Genomic DNA, 21,290 nt, shown 5'->3' on the forward strand with positions numbered 1-21,290 from the left:
TGGGCTGGTGTGGTTACACGTGGTCTGCGGTTGTGAGGCCGGTTGGATGTACTGCCATATTCTCTGAAACGCCTTTGGCGACGGCTAAAGCTGTGCACACACCGGAAGAACTGCCCGACTCGCGTCGGTAAATTCGGCGTCGGCTACTTAATATGGCCGACTCGAACAACGACATGGGCGGTTCACACCTACGGAATTACAGCCGACGCCATACGTTCCGCGCTTGCGCAAGATGTAATGTCTCCAAAACAACAGGCGGCGCTAATCTGTATTGTGGGCCAAAAAACACGAAAACCGGAAGTAGGCGGTCCTCTCTAGACCGCTTTCTTCGATTCCACTGGTTATCTGGTATGTTTACCATCGTCACTTCCGGGCTTCACTGATTCGCTAGTCAAGCTGCTAGCCTCCACCAATCAGAATGGTAAAAGAATGACCGACTCGAATGGCGGATTACACATTTGAATCGGCTGAAATGAACGCCGACGTGGGCCGATTCGAGCGACCACACCAAGTAGACTCATGTCACGGGCGCCGACTCTCTCAAAGACGCCGATTTTCGGTCCGGTGTGTGAGCCCCCACATTTGGTCTGGAGAAAGGAAGGAAGCTGCTTTGTCTCTTGTTGGTAAGTCAGAAACTAATTGTAGATTTGGGTTTAGGCATTGTGTGTGTAAAGCTAGTGGTAACATTTAGTCTAGTATTGATAGCTTGTTGTTGAACTTCTTGTGAAGCTGTCTATGGTAAGTGAGCAATCAGCTTGTTTGAGCCAGCTCACCTGTAGTGAATAGACTTGATTAGAGGGAAGGAGGAGCCCCAGTCAGAACTTAAAGGACAGCAGTAGTTCTCTTCAAACCACATTTGGTCTGGAGAAAGGAAGGAAGCTGCTTTGTCTCTTGTTGGTAAGTCAGAAACTAATTGTAGATTTGGGTTTAGGCATTGTGTGTGTAAAGCTAGTGGTAACATTTAGTCTAGTATTGATAGCTTGTTGTTGAACTTCCTGTGAAGCTGTCTATGGTAAGTGAGCAATCAGCTTGTTTGAGCCAGCTCACCTGTAGTGAATAGACTTGATTAGAGGGAAGGAGGAGCCCCAGTCAGAACTTAAAGGACAGCAGTAGTTCTCTTCAAACCACATTTGGTCTGGAGAAAGGAAGGAAGCTGCTTTGTCTCTTGTTGGTAAGTCAGAAACTAATTGTAGATTTGGGTTTAGGCATTGTGTGTGTAAAGCTAGTGGTAACATTTAGTCTAGTATTGATAGCTTGTTGTTGAACTTCCTGTGAAGCTGTCTATGGTAAGTGAGCAATCAGCTTGTTTGAGCCAGCTCACCTGTAGTGAATAGACTTGATTAGAGGGAAGGAGGAGCCCCAGTCAGAACTTAAAGGACAGCAGTAGTTCTCTTCAAACCACATTTGGTCTGGAGAAAGGAAGGAAGCTGCTTTGTCTCTTGTTGGTAAGTCAGAAACTAATTGTAGATTTGGGTTTAGGCATTGTGTGTGTAAAGCTAGTGGTAACATTTAGTCTAGTATTGATAGCTTGTTGTTGAACTTCTTGTGAAGCTGTCTATGGTAAGTGAGCAATCAGCTTGTTTGAGCCAGCTCACCTGTAGTGAATAGACTTGATTAGAGGGAAGGAGGAGCCACAGTCAGTACTTGCGGTAAATTGAGCACTTAAAAGGCTGTCACTACAGCGTCAGCTGCAGCGTCGGGCCATCAGAACGAAGACAGCTGAACAAAGACAAGGGAGTCTATCTGTGGGAGTCAAGACAGCTGAACAAAGACAAGGGAGTCTATCTGTGGGAGTCAAGACAGCTGAACAAAGACAAGGGAGTCTATCTGTGGGAGTCAAGACAGCTGAACAAAGACAAGGGAGTCTATCTGTGGGAGTCAAGACAGCTGAACAAAGACAAGGGAGTCTATCTGTGGGAGTCAAGACAGCTGAACAAAGACAAGGGAGTCTATCTGTGGGAGTCAAGACAGCTGAACAAAGACAAGGGAGTCTATCTGTGGGAGTCCATCGAGGAAGCCCATTGAGGTAGGTATAACATCTCAACCCCCCCCCCCCCCCCCCCTCGCAGCCATGTATCTTATCCCAGTCAGGACATCGCACTGGAGAAGATTTTACCGAAGTCCCTTCATTCGAGGCTGTAACCCATCCAATCTCTGCTACCCACCAATCTCCACCGGTAAGGAACTTGAAGTACTAGGGGGGCTGTGGAACTGCCAGTCTGCAGTCAAGAAGGCGGACACCATCTCAGCCTATGCCTCCCTGCAGTCTCTCCACTTCCTGGCCCTCACAGAGACCTGGATCACCCCAGAAAACACTGCCACTCCAGCTGCCCTTTCAACTGCCTACTCATTTTCACACTCCCCAAGACGAACAGGGCGAGGAGGAGGAACTGGGCTCCTCATCTCACCCACATGGTCCTACCAGGTCCTTCCTCTCGACCACCTACCCCGATCTACGCTTGAATTTCACGCCGTCGCTGTCACCATTCCTTTCAAACTCAACATCATAGTGATCTATCGCCCACCCGGTCCTCTTGGTGACTTTTTGGATGAGATGGATGCCCTCCTGAGCTGCTCCCCTGATGATGGCACACCGCTCGTCGTCCTCGGTGACTTCAACATCCACTCGGGAAAGCTGCACTCATCTGAATTCATCGACTTCTTTTCCGCATTTGACCTTACGCTCTCCCCCTCTCCACCAACTCACCGGGCCGGGAACCAACTTGACCTTGTCTTCACAAGATCCTGTGGCATCTCGGCAATCTCTGTTACCCCGCTCACCGTGTCCGACCACCACTTTGTGACTTTCTCCCTCCCCATGAAGCCCACCACATCCCTCCCCTCTACGCCTCGAATGGTCACCAGCCGCCGCAACCTGAAATCCCTCACTCCCTCCGCTCTCTCCTCAACTGTTATCTCCTCGCTCCCATCCTCGGAACAGTTCTCCTTAATGCCTACTGAGGAAGCCTCCTCTATCCTGATGTCCTCACTCGCCTCTTCTTTGGACACTCTCTGTCCCCCAATCGCACGACCGGTGCGATCATCTCCCCCCCCCCTCCCTGGCTGTCTGAACCTCTGCGAACCAACAGATCATTGTTGCGAGCGTCAGAGAGAAAATGGAAGAAATCGGGACAGCACGAGGACCTTGCTCACTACCACCTCCTCCTCTCTGACTTCACCTCAACTGTTTCGGCAGCTAAATCTGCCTTCTACCTGGCAAAGATCAACTCTTCTGCCTCCAACCCCAGGAAACTCTTCTCCATGTTCTCTTCCCTCCTCACCCCTCCTACCCCTCCGCCCCCTTCCTTCCTTACTGCCGATGACTTTGCAACTTACTTTACCAAGAAAGTAAATGACATCAGCTCCTCATTCACGCCTATTCCCTCCCAGAAGACATCTCCCCCAACTCTCAACTCGGATGGTCTTACCAGCTTTAGCCCCCTCACCTCTGAAGACGTTCACGCACTTGTTACATCTAACCGTGCCACCACCTGCTCCCTTGACCCGATTCCCTCCTCTCTTCTCCAGGACATCTCACACGACATCTTGCCATTCCTCACCACCCTGATCAACTCCTCCCTCACCTCAGGTGTCATTCCAGCGGATTTTAAGACCGCTATCGTGAAGCCTCTCCTGAAAAAACCCACCCTTGACGCTACTGACATCCAAAGCTACAGACCTGTATCTCTTCTTTCATTCCTCTCTAAAACCTTGGAACGTGCTGCCTACAACCAACTGTCATCCTATCTCTTGCGGAAAAACCTCCTAGACCCTAACCAATCAGGATTCAGGACTGCCCACTCCACTGAGACGGCCCTCCTCACTGTGACCGAGTCCCTGCGAGACGCCAAAACATCATCCAACTCCTCCGTTCTCATTCTCCTTGACCTATCTGCTGCATTCGACACAGTCAACCACCAAATTCTCCTCTCCACTCTGGCTGAACTTGGCATAACCGACTCTGCTCTCACCTGGTTTACATCATACCTGACAAACCGCACCTTTCAGGTCACATGGAATGGCTCTATGTCCAAACCCTGCTCTCTGGACACGGGTGTCCCTCAAGGCTCAGTATTAGGACCGCTTCTGTTCTCACTATACACCAGATCACTAGGTTCTGTTATCACATCGCATGGATTCTCCTACCATTGCTACGCTGATGACACCCAGCTGTTCCTCTCTTTTCCCCCGTCCTCTGACGCTCACATTGCAACTCGCATCTCGGACTGTCTGGCTGACATCTCTGTCTGGACAACTGCACATCACCTCAAGCTTAACCTGAATAAAACCGAACTCCTCTTCATCCCTGGGAAAGACTGCCCTCACATGGACCTGTCGGTCACTGTTGAGGGCATCACAGTATTTCCTTCCTCAACTGCGAGGAACCTGGGTGTAGTCCTCGATGACCAACTATCCTGCACCCCCAACATCACTGCTGTGGCCCGATCCTGCAGATTTGCCCTCTACAATATCCGCAGGATTCGGACCTTCCTCACAAAGGATGCAACGCAGCTCTTGGTCCAAGCACTGGTCATCTCCCGCCTTGACTACTGCAACTCTCTCCTGGCCGGACTCCCGGCCTATGCGATTAAACCATTGCAGCGTATCCAGAACGCTGCAGCACGCCTTATCTTCAATCTACCCAAATTCTCCCACGTGACCCCCCTCCTCCGTGACCTCCACTGGCTCCCTGTTGCAGCACGCATCCAATTCAAGACGATGACACTGGCCTTCAGGGCCATCAATGGAACGGCACCTGCCTACCTTCAAACACTGGTCAAACCTCATGCCCCGAAGCGAGCACTCCGCTCCTCTACTTCAGCTGGCCGGCTGGTACCACCATTGCTGAAATCAAACAAATGTCGCTCAGCAAAGTCCAGACTCTCCTCTGTTCTGGCGCCTCAGTGGTGGAACGAACTCCCGACCAATGTCAGGACAGCAGAGTCATTTGCCATCTTCCGAAAAAGGCTCAAGACTCACCTGTTCAGACTTCACCTCGACTCTACATAGCATGACCCACTAACACCCTCCCTCGACACCCCCCCCCCCCCCCCCCCCCCGCAAAAAAAAAAAAAAAAAAAAAAAAAACTCGGATCGTAGCACTGTTACTTTTGAAGTACTACTTTACTCAGATGAGGACCTAACACTTGTTCTATTTTTAGCTCTTACTGCATCGGCAATGATACGTCGTGGTTTCTTTGTTTCCTTCTTTTGACAAATGTACTTGTAAGTCGCTTTGGACAAAAGCGTCTGCTAAATGACCTAAATGTAAATGTAAATGTAAATGGTGGAGAAATGAACATTCAATGCACGAGCAACAGATCTGGTTGACATTCCTGCTGTCCGCATGCCAATTGCACGCTCCCTCAATGCTTGTGGCATCTGTGGCATTTTGCTGTGAGACAAAACCGCACATTTCAGAGTGGCCTTTTATTGTGGGCAGTATAAGGTACACCTGTGCACTAATCATGATGTCAGATCAGCATCTTGATGTGGCACACCTGTGAGGTGGGATGGATTATCTCAGCAAAGCAGAAGTGCTCACTATCACACATTTAGACAGATTTGTGAACAATGTTTGAGAGAAATGGTAATATTGTGTATCTGGAATGAATTTTAGATCTTTAAGTCCATCTCATGAAAAATGGGAGCAAAAACAAAAGTGTTGCGTTTATATTTTTGTTGAGTGTATATGACTGATTTTTGACTGACTGATTTTTTGCACGCCTTCGTTAGAGGTGGCGATGCTGGGCCACCACCTGTTTTACAGGCATCTGCTTTCTTTCTGTTGGCTGTGTAGAAGTCTGTTAGTTTAAATCGGCTTAATTAATTAACAGAACATGATATAGATGAGAAGACATTTATGTGTGTGAAAACAGCATTATGTTGGGGATAAAACAACTGTACAGTCAAACAGCCACTTAATATTTACTTTACAATGTAAAACATGATCAAAATGAGGTACCCCCATGACATTATGCCGAGGTCTTACCTGTTTGAACAATGTTTTTATATTTCATCTTAAGCTGCTGCCAAGTGCACTTCTCCCCCACGGGAATGCACCAAAATGAAATAAATTAATAGGCTACCACTCAAGCAGTTTCCCCCTGTAATATTATTGTGATTGCAAAGGACTAGATTTAAACTTACGCATTGACCCGAGCAGCAATGTTCTCCCACGCCGTCTCCCTCTCTTTTGTTGCTGCAGCGGGTGTTACACTTTCGTCTAAAAACGTACTCAAACTCACCGTATGACCACATTAATATTTCCAATTCCAGTGGTGTGAAAAACGTAGCCCTCCTCTTCCCCGTTGCCATGGTGACTCGTCGAATCGGGGCTCCATTGATGCTGTCTTTTTATACTTGTGGTTAGAGCTGGGTTTCGATTCAAATATCAAGAATCGATTCGATTCCGATTTTTAAGTTTCAGAATCGATTTTTTCCGATTTTCTCAGATTCCATCCGATTCGATCCGATTTTGATCTGATTTCCGATTCGATCCGATTTCGATTCGATCCGGGGGTTAATGTTATTAAAAATGAAAAATGTATTTGAACCGTTTCGGCTAATGTCACCATCACTGTCCGACGCCATGATTGTTTTCGAGTTATTTTTAGACCGAGCTCGCCTGCGTGAATTTAGTGAGCGCGCCTGCGTGAATTTAGTGATGCAGCGGGGGTAAAAGTTCACTGAGGGAAATGTAGAAAATAATTTTAATTAAAAAAAATCGATCATATGTGACTGTCTGTTTATGTCTTGTGTTCTCAAGTATGTCTTGTATCACTCGGTGGTTTATTGTATTGTCTCACATTAAAAGGAAAAAAAAAAAAGAAAAAGAAAAAAATCGATCTTTGGACGTACGAATCGATAATCGGTCATTAATATGCGAATCGATTAAAAATCGGAAAATCGATTTTTTCAACACAGCTCTACTTGTGGTGCACGCGCTTCACTCCAGGTGAAACTACTCTGAGTTTATCAAACTAACTCAAATCAGCTGTTCTGGAATCGAAAACTCAGTTTCCTATCTCAGAGTAGATCAACTCAGAGTTCAGGGTTAGACTCAGAGTTTGTTGAACCTGCTTTGTGAAACGGACCCCAGGTCTCCGTGAAGTACATCTAGCTACAGTCCTTGTCCAACTTGACATTCTTTACCACACTGTAAACCCCAACAGTACTACTAACTTATAAGGACTGAGGGCACAATAATTAAAATCTGTTTAATAGTTGAAAGAACTTATAACTAATCAGTGATGTGAAAGATTAATCTAGTTGTAATTTTCTGTGGCACAGCACTTATGAGTAAAGTATTCCCCATTAATGATCGCTTTTGAGTAAACGCTACGTACACGGACGTCATGACGTCACAACGTTGTGAATCTGCTGCCCTGACCAACGTGAATTTTTTTGTCCAAGATGGCTGCCATGTGCGAGAGTCCGCGTCTCATCTTCGTTCATGGATTAACTTGTCAAAACTGCTTTGCTTGTTATAACGTTGCATGGGTATCAGAAATAATAAAGTGTTTGATCGTTTGACTGCGCTGTTTTTACATTTAGAGTACCGAGCAATGGCCGCGGTGATTCACGCTCATATTTGAATTGCGGCGCCTGTGCTGCCGTTAACGATGACGATGTTAGCTAGTAACTCTTTTCAGTTAGCAGCCATAGCGTTTCTTTGTGTGGCGCTGATATTTATGTGAAGCGCCCTTATCTGGTAAATATTTTTCTTCTTCTAACATGCACCCGAATGAACTAATGTAGGCCTAGTAGCTATCTTAAGACGAACGAACGTTAAGTTGCAGCTAGTTTAGCCATTAGCCGACTCAGTAACTTTTATGCACTTCAGTGCTAGTTACGTCCGTAGTAATGCATGGACATGAAGTTGGTTAGCTTATGCAATCTGCAAGCTTACATTGAACCTCCATTTTTTCTTTCCTCATAGGCTGTAGTGGATGCAGAGAAGCGAGCATGCACACAAATCAAGGTAACTGAGCTTGTGCTGCTCCCCCTCCATAAATGGGCTAACATTTTATTATTATTTGTAATAATCAAGTCTGTCTGTCTGCAAGTGTGTGCATTTGAAGATCTATGTAATTAACTGTATATGAACTACAGTCACTTATATCATCTGAGAACAACTTTATTGGTAAGTTATATTAACACTTGAGATTCTGGGTTAATAAATTGTAAAGCTGTTGTTGAGTAGCCTACATAATTTAACTGGTTTCTTACTGCTTATTGTATCTGTTTCCACAGGATCAAGTTGAGAATATTGACCAGCACTGACCTTTTTCTTTGGTAAGCCAAATGATTTAAACTCACTTGTAGGAGAATGAATTTAGTTTGAAAGTAAGCACTTCAAATGATGGAGTGGAAGTGCAAGTTGGGTGCTGTGTCCTCAGACACCCAGACACAGTTATTTAAGCACTACATAGCCATTATTCAAGAGTTAGTCCTTTGCCATGTCTCTACACCTCCTGCATTTGTACATTTCTGTAATTATTGCACTGAAAATTCATTTATCGCGGTTTCACAAAGACACTTGTAGAGCTGGTGCAAGTGAAGGAGCACAAGCAGGACACAGTTTTTACATGTCCCTTGTGTGACTTCAGACCGCCCTTCTCAGAGGCAACACTGTCACACTGATGACTTTTGCCGTGCGTCGCCAAGAGATCGTTCAGGAGGATCAAATGGTGAAGGAGTTCCTACAGAAATGGCCGGCTCTTCGGATGGAATCGCAGGTAAAACAGGCTCACTCTTTCTCATTTCTGCCAATCTTTACACATCTTTCTCAGTCTGCCCTCTCTAAACATGTTTCATCCCAATTCATTTGTCCTATTGTGTTTTTTTTATTTTGTTTTGTAGGTTTGTGCAGAGTTCCACCGCATCACGTCAATCTACGGAACCAGTTTTATGCTGAGCTTGACCGGCACACACCACAACTGTTGGCCATATACAGACAGAAGGCAGAACACACTGGCAAGATAGCAGAGGCGCTGCATGACATCCTACATATTTATGACCTCCAGGTGAGTTAAAATTGAACTTGATAACAACAGTGACAGCAACAAAGTTCATCATGTTCAATTTGCTTGTCCTTTCAGCAAGAACAAGATGTCAACATGAGACGCACTGCAGCCCTACGTGCCCTCCCGGTATACCTGCGTGAGGAGGACCCACCGTTCTTCAAGACACGGAATGTAAGTATGCACTGCTTTCGCAGAACTGTTAGTATCAATGAGGTGATATTGCTTGCTTTGTATGGATAGCATTATTTTCAACACTAAAAGCTGCCTAAATATACAACGCAACCACCTTCCAAACCCTGTGTGGAGGCGTGAGTGTGGATGCATATGGATACATACAGTATGTGGTATAGAAGCCCTGTAATCCTTAAGTTTAACTTCCCACAAAGCCCTGACCTCACCTTGCCCAGAGGGCTAATAATTTGGTTGACCTTTTGACCTAACCACTCATGAAATAACACACACACACACACACACACTACTTTCCTACCTCCTCCCTTCCTTCTTACCTCCCTCCCTGCCCCTCCCTTCATTCCTTCCTTCCTCATTTTTTCTTCCTTCCTTCTTCCCCTCCTTCCCTTTTTCTTTCCTTCCTTCTTCCCCTCCCTCCCTTTCTTTCCTTCCTTCCTTCCTACTGTCCCTCCATCCCTCCTTACTTCTTTCCTTCCTTCTGTCCCTCCATCCCTCCTCACTTCTTTCCTTCCTTCCTCCCTTCTTCCCCCTGTCCTTCCTTCAGCTTCCTTCCTTGACCCGATGACCGCTGGAGGGTTTAAAAGACCTATATGAGACACATTGACATACTTACATGTATACCTACCTGTTGGATGGTGACTAGTAGAATAGTCAGTTTAAATACCTACCTAATACTTAGCTGTTGAGTCATGACCATGTCTAGTTCCTGAAAGTTAACCTTGTATAACCTGCATATTCCAGGAGGACGATTCGCCTGAGCCAGACCTCACTGACACGCCTGTTGCCCTTGTCACGGTGGTCTCCGAGAGCACTACAAGTCCAGTTGACTTCAGTCCTGCATCCATTGCTATTGTGGTAGAAGATTAGCTTGTGATGAGCAACATCCCCAGGTTGGCTAAAGCATTTGCATTGTTGTTTGGTTTGATGTATGTATTGCATTTGGACTACCCCAGGAAACTCATTCACACTTTTACCTTCATCCAGAAAGTGCTGATGGGACCACATTACACTTTGTGTCTATGCACATGCACACGTCTGTATGCACATACAGAAGCGAGTTTTTGGTGCCAAGTGTCTTAATGTGACAGTATGTTGAATATATACAGTGCACTTCAATTTAATGAAAGTTCAATTTAAATAATTTAAGTATGAAGAAGACAAATATTATTAATTAGGTTAACTTTTTACTTTTTTAACTTTTTTTAAAAGTTTTTACGTAATCAGTTACAGCATAAATTACAGCATGAACTTATTCGGGTTTACAGTGCAGGGCAGCCAGCTTGTCAGACGGCAGCCAGTGAGTTAACGTTCCTCATCACAAAGGAAGAATGGATGGCTTGAACCTCCACCGCTTCTCCATGTGCCTAGCCTTAAAGGAGACATCCGGTCATTTTTGACCCCATTTCGTTGTCTCCAGGGTCATCCCGACTTATTATTGTCTGATTGTTTTGATGTATAGGACCCCCTGGAAGACGAGATGATGCATCTCAAGGGGTTATCCCTTAATAAATTTGAAATTTGAAATTTATTAGAAGCAAAAAAACAGACAAAAATTGACGTTGCCTAGCCCGAGATCTGCATGCCTGGCAATCTTCCAGACTCGCTCCAATGCTAACCCCTTGGGGCAAGTTTTATCTGCTTTTCTGGGCCTCAGAAAATAATTCCAAGACCTATGTGTGGCGGGCGGGCGGTTAAGAGGTAGACCAGAAAACTGGTATAATTAAGGAGCTTCAAAGGCACAGAGGTTCGCAATACTTATGAGGCTGGAGACGTGGTTCCATTTAACAATAGTTCATATTTTATTTTACACAAACACCTCAATAATAAAAAGGCCAAAAACACAACAAACACAATTATGAAGGGGGGGGGGGAACGGCCGACGCTGAGGCTTACCAGTGGAAGGATGGGTCACCAGGAGTGAGGTATCCGAGGGAGAGAGACGCCCCAAGCACACGTGCACACACCTCCACACTCACACACACACGCACGTGGAGGATCACACCAGGGGTCAACACAGCACACAACGAGGGGACACCACCACCTACGCGCACCAACCACCACCTTGAGGCTCTCAGCTTCTGCACGGGAAAAGAACAGACGTGACAATTAGTGGGACATCACTCACAAATAAACAAAAAGACTGGATAACACTGGCCGACATGCGGCAAAGGATTAACGTATGATTACTGTACGAACACAAACAAAACAGATTCTTGGTAGGTCTAAGCAGCCAGGGATGACAAATAATAAGAAATTAACAAAGCAAAAATGGAATAAGGAAAATAAACAGAATCAACTTCAAAAGAAACAATAATGGCTGTAACCAGTTAGCAATTAAGCAATCAAAAATGACAAGTTAAGCCCCACTGATCGCACCCACAATACTAAAATTGACACTAAAATGAATGGAGACGGTCAACAGCCACCATGAGCAAAAACAACGGTAACGTTAGTGTGACGAAACCGAGCGTGTTGCGAAACACAAAAAATTGTGGGTTTGGCCAAGGATGCAGAGGCAGTAGTAATTCTTTTTGGACAATATTTTATTAAGAGGGCTTGCAGCAAAACAAGCAATTCCGGTCCAAATATGCAAATACAAAATAACTAGGTTAAATTTAGAAAATAACAAAAATAACAAAATAAAGTACTACGGCAGTTCTACGCTCTGGTGTAACCTCAACAGTGAGGTCTACAGCTCTCCAAAAATCTGTCTTGTGACCAGTACATATGTGTGTCTCACACTAGACATCATAACACTCACATACAAGAAACAGGGGGGTAAACATATAGAAGGCGGCCAGCACCATTATCAAGACACAGGGGAACATTAGACAAAAATTACACGATGACAACAAATAACACTCTGAGACTATACATAGATACCTATTGCACCTGCCCACAACAATTGTTATGCAATATACATGTCGCATAATTTATGTATGAAGGGATTCCTAACAAAAAAAAGTTGGCTTGATCAGGGCCTACTCTCCCCGGAAACCCCCATACTAAACTCCACATTGGTACGGAACCAATCACGCACGGAACCTATAAACGCTCCGTTGTTCGTCGTCGGCACCCTTTTCCCGCGGACACAGGAGCCAAACGAGACGGCAGCCGGTAAATCTTTTGTTTGTTTAACTTTAACATTGTGATATATTTTTAACAAATAAAAAGGCGCAACATTACATTTCAACCTTTCATTGTTCGTGTCATTCTTTAAAAGAAATGTCCATGACGTTGTGCAACTACTAAGACATGATCACTGCAGATGTGGCATCAGTATAAGTGTGAGACCATGATATGTATGCGTGTAACGTGCGTGCCGCAGCTGAGTCGGGCGTCTTCCTGTGCGGTCCTCTGGACCGTCACAGTTAGGCAAAAACACAGGTAGGCAAAGCAGCAGCTGGGGATAGTTCGGACAGATGTAGCTGCTACGTCGCTAGCTGCCGAATACTGGCACTGAGAGATGCACCGGCACGCAGTCCCGATCCGGCCGTGCCTATGAGCTCGGGGAGGGGAGCAGACAAGTGTCTGGAGCTTAGCCTGTCAGATGAGCCAATTCCAGCATTGATCGAGGATAGCGGCAGGTCTGAGGAAGGGAGGAGGGTCCACGACAGTGTTGGGGTTGTAGCAGGAGCAGATTTGGTTATCAACAGTTAACTATCAATATCAATATGATTATCGGTATTAATAATTATTTTTAATATATTATCATGATATAATCATGAATAAACGGGGCACCACCCTGGGATCAGGGAAAAGATAACCTAAAACTGTATTCAGTCTCAATATAAAGGTTTTATACTCACATGCCAATCATCGTGATCATTGACATGGAAGCATAAAACAATCTAACAATTAAGAAGGGCGTGAAATTCAAGCACTAGCCTTCACAACCTGCTGTTATCCAGTGACATATACACAACAAGCACAAGAGACCGCTAGTTATAATATAATACGATTTATTAAAATCAGTAATAATGATCACAATCAATAACATTGCAATTAACAAAGCCTTATTACCTAACTACCTAACACACAAAACTAAGCTAAACAGAAGGAGAGACACACGTGGAGTGTGTGTGTGTTTGTGTGTGCGTGCGTGTGTGTGTGTGTGCGTGTAGAGAGAGAGAGGGAGAGAGATATGGTCGGGCGCGACCATCAGATGGAGCTATTCCTCACAGCGTTCAGGGGCGGAGCCACTGACGTCAGACAGGATCGCGAGAGGGAGAGAGCGAGAGAGAGAGAGCGAGAGGTGGAGCTACGTCCTCAACGTCCGGAGCTGGAAACAGCTGGCGGAGGATGTGTGTGTGCGGTGCGTTTGTGTGGGTTAGCGGGACACAAACAAAGAGAGAGAGAATGCGCGAGCGATATTCTGAGGCTCAGAAGGCGTGCCGCTATCACACGGGCGCGCGTGAATGAACTGGCGTTTATTCCGCGAGACCGGTCTTTTAACTGATAGTAGAGGCTTCCTGAGCTCGCGAATATGGCGGAGGTTAGTCGCAAACACTGTTACAGAAATCAACCCAGCTGCGTGGGTACACGATCAGCCTTCAAATACAGCAGCACATGAACAAACGGACTCGGCGGTCCGCGATCAGAACTTAAAACACGTTAACAAGAATTACAAACATATCCTACACTATCACTTATGTCTCTGCCCAAACTGATAGCCTCTTACTGGTATCGTTGCGTAAGCTGCGAGTCCGTCCTGGCGATGACGGCGTTCCGTAACGGCGGTAGTTCGTGGGCCCCGGCGTCAGCGGGGGACGTGATGAGTCGGCTTCGTCCAGACGAGAGCGGAGCGGGTTTCCTCTCGTTGATCAAACTCAAATAAAGAAAACAGTTGGTGTTTCCTCCTTCCACGAGCGGCGATATAATCGCGGCTTGGCGATTTAGTCAGCTTACTTCAGACAGCGTCTGGTAGCTGGAAGGCAGGAACCGGCTTGGTTCCTCTTGTTGCAGCGGTGCGCTTCAGGAGGGGTCGCCTCCCGTTGCAACATGGTGTTGCGCCGGTTGTAGGAAGAGACGCCAGAGTAAGAGTAAGAGAGCATTCTCCAGGCGGCTTCGGTTTATAAAGCTCACGGCTGCTGCCGGGGACCCCCTGGGGTGCCTGCAGTTGTCAGCCAATAGGGCACCAGTTGTGTGACGTCACATTTCTCACCTGGGTGAGATGTGAAACTAAAATGGCGGTGTAGTTTTTAATCCCCTTTGTCCCTTTGTCCATGTGTAGGCTTTGTAGGCCGCATTGTGTAGTCCTAACGGTTAGGTCCCAACACCTGTAAGTAGTGGTCGTGAAAAAAAAGAAAATGAGTACTTGATTGTAAACACTTCTGATACAGACCTTTTAAATCACAAATAAAAGCAATCGATATTCCTCAAAAAAAATGTAAAAATCACATATCAATGTAATCCAGGTCAAAGTAATTAGGCCTATTATCATCCTGTTAAATATTGATTTACCATCCATACCAGTGAATGTGTTCAGGAAGAAACCCTTATGATCACAGACCGCCTGAAGCTGGATCGAGTGGAAAAGCTTCCTGTGTAAAAAGAAAAATTTTAAAAAATCACTAAATAGTTCACATTAACATTAGAGCTGCAACAATTAATCGATTAATTGAACAATAATCGATTATTAAATTAATCGTCAACTATTTTGATACTCAAAGTGTCGGTTTGAGTAGAAAAAAGAAGTCCAAATTCTCTGATTCTAGCTTCTTACATGTGAATATTTCTGGTTTCTTTGTTCCTTTATGACAATAAACTGAGTATCTCTTTGGTTTGTGGACAAAACAAGACATTTGAGGACGTCATCGTGTGGTTTGGGAAACACTGATTGATATTTTTCAACATTTTTTAACATTTTAGTGACCAAACAACTAATCGATTCATTATTTAAATAATCTTCACATTAATTAATAATGAAAATAACCGTTAGTTGCAGCCCTAATTAAGATGGGATTAAATAGAACTTTGTATGCAGCATACCTGTTCAGGTAATCATCCTTGTTTGCTGCAGGTGGCTTTATCCTGACGTGCGTCCCGTCGATGCAGCCAACAACACGGCAAAAGGCACGGGAGCCAGCAAGGTGGGCAAAGCCTTCCCCAATGCCCTCCAGCTCATCTGCAGCAGGAAAATGCACCACCCTGGCATAGATGGCCATGATGCTGTCTGCCACCCGATGCACGATATCATGGACTGTGCTGGTGGGGATATCGAAGGCCTCCGATACCACCCGATACGAGGTGGCTCTGGCCAGCCAGGAGAGGAAGACTGCAACCTCCAGGGCGTCTCCCCATCCGTGGTCCTTGCCACACCCCAAAGCCTGGACCAAGGCATTTACTGTCCGCCTTGAAAGGCGGAAGTCTCGCCTTAAGTCCCCCTCTCCCAAGAAGAGGCGGACCACAGGAGTGTGGGCATTTAATTGCAAATATTGCCCTCGAGGCGCAGCCTGTGGGAGCAGGGGCAAATGTTTTTTCTTTGTTGTATCACTTCACATGACTGTTCAAGTTCTCTTATTTTAAGTTAACTGTTTCAAGAAGGCCTTATAAATTGTTTCTTAATAAACGTGTTTATCTCTGAATATTATTTATTGACTTATCTGGCACAACTGTATGCCCAGGTTAAGAACTACAACTGCCCCTAACTGACACTTATAAATGTTTGGTTTACTTACATTGGCTTCATATTCATATTCACATATGATTGAAAGAAGATTCATCCTGGTCCTCTCCCTCCTTCGTCTTGTTTGTGCCACATTGTGGCGTCTTACGACTGTTCCCTCAGTTTTTTCCCCGCCTCTGCTCACCTTTTATACTGTCCATAAGCTTCATGACGTCGTCACGTACTCCGGAGCAGTAGGGCGTTTATATTTGTTTACATAAGTACAGTGCATAGGCTACTTGATTATTGTGACGAAAGCTATATAGGTACAATAGAAATCCAGGCTGTTGTACATATGAAATGAAAAAAAGTACTCTGTTAATTCAAATATATTAAAATTTAATAAAGTGACATAATAACAGCGCTACAGCGGGAAATAAAACAGCTTTGCGCCTGTTTTACAACTACCGCTGCCGGTCGCCACGAAATGCATTCTGGGAAACTTGCATACTGCATACTGCGGTGTGAACGGCGTCGGTCTGCTGAAGTAGCATACTGAATCCCACATTCAGTAGGCAGTATACAGTATATACTAACGCAGTATGTAGTAGGCAGTACGGTAGTATGCGGTTTCAAATACAGCCTGTGTGTTTCCCCTGTCTCATTGTTGGTTCATTGTCGCTGTCGGTGTCACCCCCCTGCATTTTGCACCACGCCTCTGTCTGGATTATTCGTCTCTGCGTCCTGCCTCCCGTGTCCCTTCGTGTTTTGGTTTTGTTCGTAAGTGTTTCTTTGATGACCGTTTTTGCCCTTGTGGTTTTCTTTGTTTGATACTTTGTTTTAGTCTTAGTTTTGGTTTTGTATTTAGTTAATGATTTAAATAAATCCTTTCTCGACTGCATTTGGGTCCTCACCTCCTTTTTTTGAGTCCACGTCTTGCCTGAACCGTGACACTTTTGTAACGTCTTCTTGTGTTGCGTCTGCTGATGAAGACAAGATCAGATTAAAATCAAGAATAATTTGTAATGTAATGTGCTGCGTAAAATGTGATACTTTGAAATAACATTTAAAGATAATATTATTTTCATCAAATTCTAAAGTTATTATGAGTAAAATTTGATTGGATGCGATGCCTCCATATGACCTAAAGGTGGGTAACCAGAACCAGGATTGGGTGGGGCAGACTGTTAGACCCTGCTGCAGTGAAACAAGAGGATTTGAAAAGGGGACTCTTTTTTTTGTTGCCATATTTTTCCCCTCTAGCATCCCAGTTGAACGTTATTAATTATTGCTGGTTGGCTGATGATACGTTTTTGAGTGGAATGGTTTCACACCTTTGTGTGTCTGTGAGTCTGTTGTTGAGAAATCACATAAACAGTTGCCGACAGCCTGTATGTGAATGAGCAATTTAACGGTGTGAGATGCATAAGACTCTAATTCACATATCGCATCATTTTCATCGCATGACCTCACACTGTCGGAGCTCATTCCCATCACAGGGACTTGCACTTTTCACCAACACTCGGGGATCTTACAGCATCTGATGGGTGAAGTCAGCCATATGGTCTAACATTCTGAAGCGCTGTGAGATGGGTAGAGGACATGAACGAGGATTGGGACTCGGACTGAGAATGAGATGCAAAGCAGTGTCTCTAATTGGTTGTGGTCAAGGATGCAGAGGTGCTGTCATGAAATTTAGCCAACGGCTGGAAAATGCAAATGGTCAATTTTCTACCTATTGCTCCCATCCTGCTGCTGAAGTGAATACGTTGCTACGTTGTGAGCTAATCACTCGCCTTCGGGGACAGAATCAGGATTCTTCCATCTATTGTTTGTGGACACACACACACGCACAAAGTGATAGGGAGGTAATGTATAAAGAAGGCAAGCATTGTGTCCATGTTATCCTGTATCCATATAAACTTCACATATCTGAAAACCCTAACGTCCACACTCAGGGACCTGGAAGCATTTGTCTCACTGTCCAATCACGGAGGCCTCCTCACTGTGGGCTGCTGTGTGTAAAGTGGCTAATGTTGAAATTAACAACAACATGTTGCCACATTTACATTTATTTATTGATTTATTTATTTGACAAGGACAGTGCATATTAGCTGCAGGGGGGATTAGCTCAGGAGGTAGAGCGGGTTGGCTGGCAACCGCAAGATTGCCGGTTCGATCCCTGGCTCCTCCTAGCTGAGCGCCTGGTGTCACTGAGCAAGACACCTCATCCTAATTGCTCCTGACGAGCTGACTGTCGCCCTGAGTCGTTGACTCCACCGTCGGTGTGTGAATGTGTGCGTGAATGAGTGAATGTCAGTCATTACTGTAAAGCGCTTTGGAGAAAAGCGCTATATAAATGAGGACCATTTACCATATTAATAATCATTTGTGTCAATATGCCAGATTTAGTCAGAAGGCTAGTTTCCATCTGCAGTCCCTGGCCAGATGTAACAATAGGCTCCCTAAAAGTAAAAGTAAAAAACAAAACAAAAAAACAGCAATTTACAAGTAGGGTTAAGAAAAAACACATTAACTAAGATAAAAGCAACATAGCATGGCAATAGCATGAAGCACATCCAGCGAGGCATGCAGATTCAGATGTGTTAGACATACAGGCAGTAGCCAACCAGAGCAGACAGGACAAAATACAGCAACATTGCCTAAAAGACTAAAAACCAACATGTCTTTCAATCATGAACAAACAAACAAACAAACAAACAAACAGAAATACAACTACAATAGTACATATAAAGCAGCACATGATAGACATAGAAGGAACTACACAGAAGCATGACACAATCCCTTGGGATCCCTCTGCCTGTCCGCGGCCACCTGACTGCTCACCGCCCTCTCCACCGGCGGCCGTCCGGGTTCCCTCCGAAGCGGACTGGATCACGGCCGGGGCTAAACCGAAGGTCCCGCTGGTCTTCTGCTCCACTCCAAGCCGACCTGCACCTCTGCCTCGCTGGACGGAGGTGATCCGAGGAGCCAAAACAATATCTTCGGCTCCTGGGTCAAAGACATGCCTGGAGCTATCAAATCGCTTCGGGCCTCTGTCTGTTGCCCCAGCGGCACCTGCTGCTGTTATTCCTCCCCGAGGCGAGTGTCGGTCAGCTGTCCGGTCCGCTGCTTCTGCTCACCCGGCAGCGGCGCCTGCTGTCACTCCACCCATGGCAAGCACTGACCAGGCGCCTGTCCGGTCCCCCGGGGGGCAGGGAAAGTCCTCCTCCCTCTCCAGGTCCTCGACCGCCTCCACCTCCTCCCGGCGCAGGATCGTGAAGGAGGCGGCTCGCAGGGCGACTCACTCAGGTGGCCCTCGCCGCCCTCAGCCCACAGCCGCTGCCGATACACCTTCTTTCCCGGCTCTGACCTCTCCCTGGTCCCCAGCTGTCAATCCAGTGCACACTGGCAACACAAACTGTGCCACCAGTTCTCCCGCTCTACTGGTTGGATCCTCCATGGTCCGCCATGTCCAAATCAACAGGTGTATTACTTCATGTCATCCCGGTGCCTGCGTCAGTCATCTCACTGATAACATCCCCCAGCTGCTGCAAAAACATCCCTCTGTCCGCACTGTTGTGGCTCACTTGGGTGGTTTCAACGACCTTAAGCAGCAACAATCCATAAAACTTAGGAAGGACTGCACCCGCCTCATCGATAACATTTCACAGCTGAACAAGCGGTGCGTCGTCTCCGGGCCCCTCCCCCCTCCGTCATGTGGCGATGAAAAGTTCAGTCGTCTCTGGCAGCTTCACGTGTGGCTTAAATGCTACTGTACTAGCGCTGACATTCCATACGTGGACAATTTCACCACTTTCCTCCATAGACCGGACCTGTTCAAACGAGACCGTCTTCATCTAAACCACAACGGATCCCTTCTTCTGTCTCTGAACATTAATCTCACTCTGCTAGCCGTCCAGTCCACAACATTCACTGATTGACTGTGTACGCGACACACCTCCGTAGCCTCTTCCTCTACCACCACTACGACAGTTCCCCCCGGCACCTCTATGGGTAACACCGCCCCCTGCTGGCCCCAGCCGTCACTAACCTCTCCCACTGCTGCAGTACCAATTCAAACAATTATCACAGCCAGACCCTATCACGCATATGGTGTTCTTAAAGCTGCAAATATTAATAATATCTCCTATATTAAATATAGTGCCACTGCTCCGTCACCACTTGGTATCCTGTGTAACCTGGCCCTGCTAAACATAAGGTCTCTCTCAAACAAGACTTTCATTCTTAATGATCTCATTTCATCCTCCCAGCTAGACTTCCTGTTTCTGACAGAGACCTGGTTGAAGCCTGGTGAACACAGTCAGCTTCTGGAAATGTGTCCCCCTCAATATAATTTTTATAGCTCCCCTCGGCTTTGCGGCCGTGGGGGAGGTCTAGCTGTTGTCTATAGAAAGTCCCACAAGTGTACTCTTATTAGCACTGATAATTACTCCAGTTTTGAGGTCCTAATGTTTAATAATGATGGCCCAAGCCCAGCCCTCTTTGTAGTGGTGTATCGACCCCCCAGGCCGGAGGCTACTTTTCTCACTGAGTTTCCTGAGTTTCTGACCTCAATTGTGATGAACTATGACAAAATTCTGATCTCCGGTGATTTAAACTTTCACATCGATGTTAAATCCAATAGTAAAGCCACTGAATTCCTCGCCATTATGGATTCCCTCAATTTTGTACAGTTTGTCTCTGGCCCAACCCATAATCACGGTCACACGCTAGACCTAGTGTTCACGCTTGGTCTGAATATTCCCTCTCTGACTGTGGAAAACATGGGGATCTCAGACCACCTGTGCATTAGATTCTCCACCCTGCTTCATTCTATTCCCAAACCTCAGTCATCTGTCTCATACTCTCGCACAATAAACACCTCTTCAGCTAGGAAATTTTCTGAGGCCTTTGCAGCCTCATCCTTATCCCAGAGTGTCCAGGCTTGTTCCCCTTATATCAATATTGAAGAGCTTTTAACCCAGTTCAACTCTACGTGTGCTCTTATTCTAGACTCTGTTGCCCCCCTCAAGCCTAGGAAACCTAAAACTAAAACCCAGCCCTGGCTTAATGCCAACACCCGCACACTGAGACAGTCATGTAGGAAAGCTGAAAGAAGGTGGAAAAGTGACAGGTTACAAGTCTCATATGACATCATGAGGGGCTGTCTTGACACATACCGGCGAGCTGTTAAGGCAGCAAGGGCAACATACTTTGCCAACATCATCTCCAGAAACTCCCACTCCTCAAAATCATTATTCAAAGCAATTAACACTATTCTAAATCCTACTGCTAGCCCCTGCCCTGCCCCTTCCACTGTTAGTTGTGAAGACTTTCTACATTTCTTCATGAATAAAATTGAGATCATCCGATCTGCAATCTCACCTTCAACTTTTGACCCTTCCTCCTTCCTGCCTTGCCCTGCTGTTCTCACCAGGTTTGAGCCTGTGTCCCTCTCTCAG

The 21,290-nt window shown here is 45.8% G+C and overlaps 2 long non-coding RNA genes across 2 annotated transcripts; both read left to right on the plus strand.

The window, feature by feature from the left end:
- The first annotated feature begins 7,947 nt into the window (after positions 1–7,947).
- LOC311013537 lies at positions 7,948–8,743 on the plus strand. The gene is made up of 4 exons (XR_014597158.1): positions 7,948–7,984; positions 8,257–8,298; positions 8,539–8,559; positions 8,685–8,743. It is a non-coding gene; the product is annotated as an uncharacterized lncRNA (long non-coding RNA).
- Positions 8,744–8,891: 148 nt separating this feature from the next.
- On the plus strand, positions 8,892–10,301 carry LOC311013536. The gene is made up of 3 exons (XR_014597157.1): positions 8,892–9,029; positions 9,105–9,200; positions 9,960–10,301. It is a non-coding gene; the product is annotated as an uncharacterized lncRNA (long non-coding RNA).
- Positions 10,302–21,290: the final 10,989 nt, after the last annotated feature.

The sequence above is a fragment of the Eutrigla gurnardus genome (assembly GCF_963514095.1).
Source record: "Eutrigla gurnardus genome assembly, chromosome: 5".
Lineage (NCBI taxonomy): Eukaryota > Metazoa > Chordata > Actinopteri > Perciformes > Triglidae > Eutrigla > Eutrigla gurnardus.